This window comes from Coffea eugenioides, chromosome 3 (assembly GCF_003713205.1).
Source record: "Coffea eugenioides isolate CCC68of chromosome 3, Ceug_1.0, whole genome shotgun sequence".
Classification (NCBI taxonomy): domain Eukaryota; kingdom Viridiplantae; phylum Streptophyta; class Magnoliopsida; order Gentianales; family Rubiaceae; genus Coffea; species Coffea eugenioides.
Window position 1 is genome coordinate 36,252,056 of NC_040037.1, and position 5,779 is coordinate 36,257,834.

Here is a 5,779-nt window from a genome sequence, read left to right on the forward strand (position 1 = left end):
TCTCCATTTGAAATTCACAAATCACGTTGGTTTCCCCAATTAAAGCTACTAGGTAATCCTCTGTACTGCTACACAGTTTTGTCAATTAGTTGTTGCTTCTTCTATCCATCTATATTTATTTTTTTTCCTTAAAATCTTTTCTTAGTATGGACAGCGGTAATGTATTGATACTGTTTGTCAAACAAATCTTCAATTGTGCAGCCTAACTTCTGCCTATTAGCTGTTGCAAATCTATCTTTCCTTCGTCCTCTCTGAACTTATGCTTTCCAGCTAACCTCTCCATTTATTTGTTTGTGTGTTTTTTCTCTGAGTTTCCATTTTTTAGATATTCATTTGCGATCTACTACCACTTTTAACTTCCTCCAACTGATTGTATGTTTCAACTTGTTAAGAATTAATGTTGTGCAAAAGTTGTTTGATGAGAGCAATTTTGTAAGACCGTACCTGATATGGTTACTCACATAATTGTCGTGTCTGATATGGTTACTCACAACCATTTTCAGTTGTCATAATTTATGGAAAATTTCACAATTTTTAGTGGTTAATATAAACTTAATTAACTCAGGGCAGTCAATTAGGCTAATTTTTCACCATATCCAACAAGTATTTTTTATCAAATTTGTTCGGTCTTATTTTCTTTCTACTTTGCTCAAGCATTGTGTACGTTACGTATCAATCTTTTATGTCCATCTTTTTTATTAATTTCATTACTGATCATTTCAGTTAATTGTTAATTCAAATCTGGATTTTTATGCAGTAGTGGAAGTGTAAAATCGTGCCTTTTGCTCAAACAAATTACGAGACTGCCTTGGCTTCTTTTGAAGTTCTAAAAGTGGTATATTTGGTATGAGTGATCTTCTGTGTCACAATATTTAGCTACACAAGCTGCTTTCGGCATGCCATTAATGCTTAACAATCATTCTTCCTGGTTTCTCCTTTATTTTGGCATTCATATATTCATTCTTGCGCAACCCATATGCCTACCAATTTGCATATGAGATTGTAAGGATTGACAACTGAAGTGGCTAACTAACACCGCTACCATGTTGGAGTGTTAAGAATGTTTTAGATGAGAATGACTGTGGACAAGCTCAGTAGTCATATAGGTACTTGTGGGTGTCTTTCTAGTAAACGCTTTGTAACATGATGAGCAAAATGATAATGTTTTGTGGCGGTGATGCAAAGCTTTCCGTTCAGTCGAGAATTTTCACTCATTAGCTGAAAGTAAAAGGTTTTTACTCAAAATGCTGATTTTTCCTCCTGTCAAAGAATGCACTTCATGAAGTAAACTGAATTCCCAATGTAAGAGATTTTTCCTCAAAATGTTGATTTTTTTTTTTGTTTTTTGGACTTCATGAAGTAAACTGAATTCCCTATGGTTACATGGAGATTCTGAACTTAGCATGATTCTGAGCATGATCCTTTTTTTCACTTTCTTTGAACAAATTGTAGTAGTACTCGGAGATTGTTATGCTATTAAGTACTGGACTTGAAAAAGGTCAATATTTAATGGGATTAGGATAACACGCTTCGGGTTTTAAATAGTTCCGGCAAATCAACTCTCTAACCTTCTTTGAGGAGCTCAGGGCTATTAACCAGTTAATCTGCTATAGTAACAATGGCTATAACCTATTCACTACTTGGGAAAATAGTGATCACTATTTTGTATTGTCTGGCAACTTATTTGATAATCATCTTATTTTGGGCATCTGCTTCTTTTTTTTGTCATTTATGATCTTTTCTTTATATCATTAATGAAACATCCGAACTCTTCAGCTATCGCAGTTTCCTTTTTCTCAAGAGGACTCGTTCACTTGGCGAGGGCCTTCTATCTTCACTAGGAGGCATAAAACGCGCTACACGCGTTGGGATAAACAGAAAATATGCCCACTTAGACATATGGATTCATGGAACAAAAATGTTGGTCAGTTAATAATTTGTGTACACAGCTAAATATAAATATACATGAATAAGTAGGAGTGGAAAATAGGAATGGGTGAATTCTTCTTTTATCGTACTCTATTGCTTGTTTAGAATGAGAATAAAGTTCAGCATTTTTCATGAAGTGTGGAAGCATATGATGTGGTGATTAGAATATATTATACTTCATAGGACAAAAGAAGAAGTAATGCTGAGGTATAGAACTACTTTAGCTGGAACTTGCGTAATTCTTCTTTTATCTCACCCCATTCTTCTTTTATCTTACTGTGTTGCTTGTTTAAAATGAGAATAAAGTTCAACATTTTTCATGAAGTGGAGAAACATATGATGTAATGATTAGAATATACACTGTACTTCATAGGACAAAAAAAGAAGTAATGCTGAGTTATAGAGCTACTTTAGCTGGAAGTTGAGTAATTCTTCTTTTATCTCACTCCATTACTTGTTTAGCATGAGAATCAAGTTTGCTATTTTCCATTTTAGTGTAGAAGCATAGAGTGTGACCATATGTATATATTATGCTTCATATGACAAAAAAGGAAAATACTAAACTAAATAAGGAGGCATCTTCATTATACACGGCAATATTGATCCAATTGTGATTATAGTAACTTGAAAAAAAAAATGATTAGGTTCTCATGTTTAGTTGACTATGAGTTAACCGAGCTGAGCAGTCAAATTAAAATGCTATGGATACAGTCTTTGCATTCCTTTTCGATTGAACAAAATAATAATACAAGAGTTCTTAGATTGTGAAATAATAATACAAGAGTGTGTTCAGCAACCATGCTGTATCAATTTTAATGGAAAATCCTACCCACTCGTAAGAATTATTGCCAGGCTCTTCTAATTAAGTCTTGACAAGCTGGCCTGCTCATGCATGTTGTCTACAGATATTAAAAGAAGGCATAAACATGAGTGATTGATTATCAGTATGGTGACCAAGGAAGGCATGTTCCCAAGTGTCAGCTATTATCTTGAGACTTGAGCAACCAGTTTAGTTCTTGATAGCATAGTCAAAGAGAGCATCCATGTCATCAAAATATTTGACTGTGGAGTGCAGAAAGGCATAGAAGCATAGCTCAAATTTCCATTTGCTCGGAAGAAAAGCATGTTATTCGCACTGCAAGAATAAAAGGGGGGAAAAACAAAGCTCAACAACGCTGCTCATGGCAAAATATCAAAAAACTTATTCCTACTTTTTAACATCTCTTATGACTAATCCAAAAGAAAATCAAACAAAACACCAGAAAAGACAAAACATCAAAAAGCAGCAAACAATCACAGCCATATATTTAGCATCAGGAAAAGAACAAAGCATACAAGGAAAAAAGATGAAAAAAATTAGCATTAACACCATTGTATAGCTCAAAAGCATTAGTAAAGCAAGGATCCAAGAAACACATAATGGAGTAGGGGGGAAAGGCAATTCTCTAAGATTCCAACTCCGTAAAAAAATTACCAACCATCGAACAAGCGAAAAATGTAGGTAAAGCAGAGCAGCAAACAACTGCAACCTTGAATTTCGGGCCATGGTACAATTTAAGAACTCAAGAGGGCTAACAAGAGTCAGTCAAGCCAATTTAGCCTACATACCGCTTTAGAACTTTGATGGCTTCTATTGTACCCAACATGCCAACTACCCCATCATTTTTCCCAGAATATGGTATTGCATCAGTATGAGAACCTGTTGAAACTGCAACTGGAGCAAGCTCAGTTTCGGAACCAGTCCTACAAAAAACCAAATGATGATTTGGGTTAAGTACATGTATAACAAGCAGAAGAGAATGAACAATGGATTATTACAAATGAATTTTTCAATCAGATTAAATTTTTTCTACATTAACATCCAACGTCGTTCTGCGAAACTGAGAATAATTCTTCTTAAACCACCACTTCACCCTATAAATATGAAGTTTGGAGTTGATGATGTTTAAAGTTCAAAATTTGGAACTTAACATCAACAATGTAATTTCAATTATACAACTTTTGAAGGGATTTCATCTTTTATTGCTTGAAATATTCTCAGTGCCAATTATTCTTTCTTATGGACCATAATTCACCAAATATCTCTCAGATAATCTTTTTAAATAGTTCAAAAGTATTCAATCACTTTTCAAATTTTCAATACCTTCTCTTTAAAAAAAAATTGCACAAAGAAAACAAATGTTTCTTTCAATGTTAAAAATGGCAAAACTATGCATCACTTCCAGAGAATTAGACCTCTTAAATATCCTCAAGGCCATTTATAACCTGGCAATAGATAGAGAATGTAAAGCCAAATTGCTATGCACCATGAACCAATTTTTTTTTTTGAATCAGTGAACCAAATTTTTAAGGCTGTCAGCTGCATATATGACCTTATCAGCAATTACAACTTCGTCTGGAATTTCTAATTTGGTTCCAAGTTTTGCAGTTATTGTCACTTTCCCCTTAATACAAGGGGAAAAAAAGAGAAAAGAAGAAATTAGTGCATATGCCATATGGACACTAAATAAGAAATAACAAACCACTGTACAACCACAAATTGCCATGTCACAAGAAAATCTTCAAGGAACATATACATCCATAAAGCTTCAGAAACAGAGTAACAGGGAAACAAAGTAATAGGGAGACAAGTAGTTAGTTTGTATTACCTTCAGGGTGATGCCAGATCCAAACCACCATCACCCCTCATCTTCAGGTTGTCTAGTTCAACAATACTGGGAATAGACTTGATACGACTTAAGAAGTTGCCTACCTAAAAAAGTGAAAAAACAATTAGCAATTTAAGCAATTCAACCTGTGGAAAAGATAGGGAGGACTTAAAATCTCAACCTTCTTAAATTCAGGTCCTAATTCAATAGTTGGGTTAGTTGGATTTTTCCTAGCCTCGTTGCAAACCACATAGCCGTCATCAGACAAAGTGTATAGGTCGGACTGTAAAGGTTAAATGCATGAATAAATAGCAATTCATATAGTATTCAAAACAGAATTCAATAGCATGATCAAAGAACTGATTGGGGGTGGGGGGTGAAAGTAAATGATTTTACTTCTTACCTTAGGTTGTTGGTAGAGAGGAGACTGAATGTGAAGTGCCATATTGATAAACCTAAATGGAAAGAAATGGAAAATAAAGATGTTTAAAAAGGATATCAAGAGATAAGGTTAATGTACCCTTATTGTAGCGCCAGCAGCAGTTTCAAGTTGAAGAACTTTCACCCCATCTAACCTTTGGATTTGGAATAACCTCCATCTTCAGTGCACTTTCTTGTACAAGTCTTTTGATTGCTTTCAAGTTCACCCATCTGTATGATAGCAGAAATATATCATTCCATTGCATTTTCATGAAGGAAGCATTGCCCACAGTGCTTGAAGCAAATAATATTTTAGCTTCAAATGAGAAGCATAACACTCACAAGTTGTTGGGATTGAAAATTTTGAACTTCTCTATCGACTTGAATTCATTCACCTATAAAAAAAGAGGAGCAGCATAATCCTTTAATATCAAAATGATGCCTATGAAATTGTGTAACCCAAGAAAAAGATGTTACATCAAGAATGGGCTAATTCTGGATACCCTTGTTTAGTTGCCTAAATAGGTCGATGGATCTAACTCCACATTAAGTAAACAACCATACTGATTAACCTAACTGGTTGTATGTAACATGTTTATACCCCTACATACATCAATCCTGGGACCTTCTTATGTAGAAATAGTTATTTAAAGAGACAATGTTTAAATTGCACAAGATTGCATGCAGTATGCCAATAGTTAAAAGCATTTCGCTAAAAGGTAAAGAAACCAGAAGAAATTGAATCTCACATGTTCATCAAGAACTTGAGCTATTTCTAGGAG

General features: G+C 34.4%; 1 long non-coding RNA gene across 1 annotated transcript; it reads right to left on the reverse strand.

Moving 5' to 3' along the window:
* Nucleotides 1-5,163: 5,163 nt before the first annotated feature.
* LOC113764735 lies at nt 5,164-5,779 on the reverse strand. The gene is made up of 3 exons (XR_003467687.1): nt 5,747-5,779; nt 5,340-5,392; nt 5,164-5,228 (listed from the first exon to the last, which is right to left on the reverse strand). It is a non-coding gene; the product is annotated as an uncharacterized LOC113764735 (long non-coding RNA).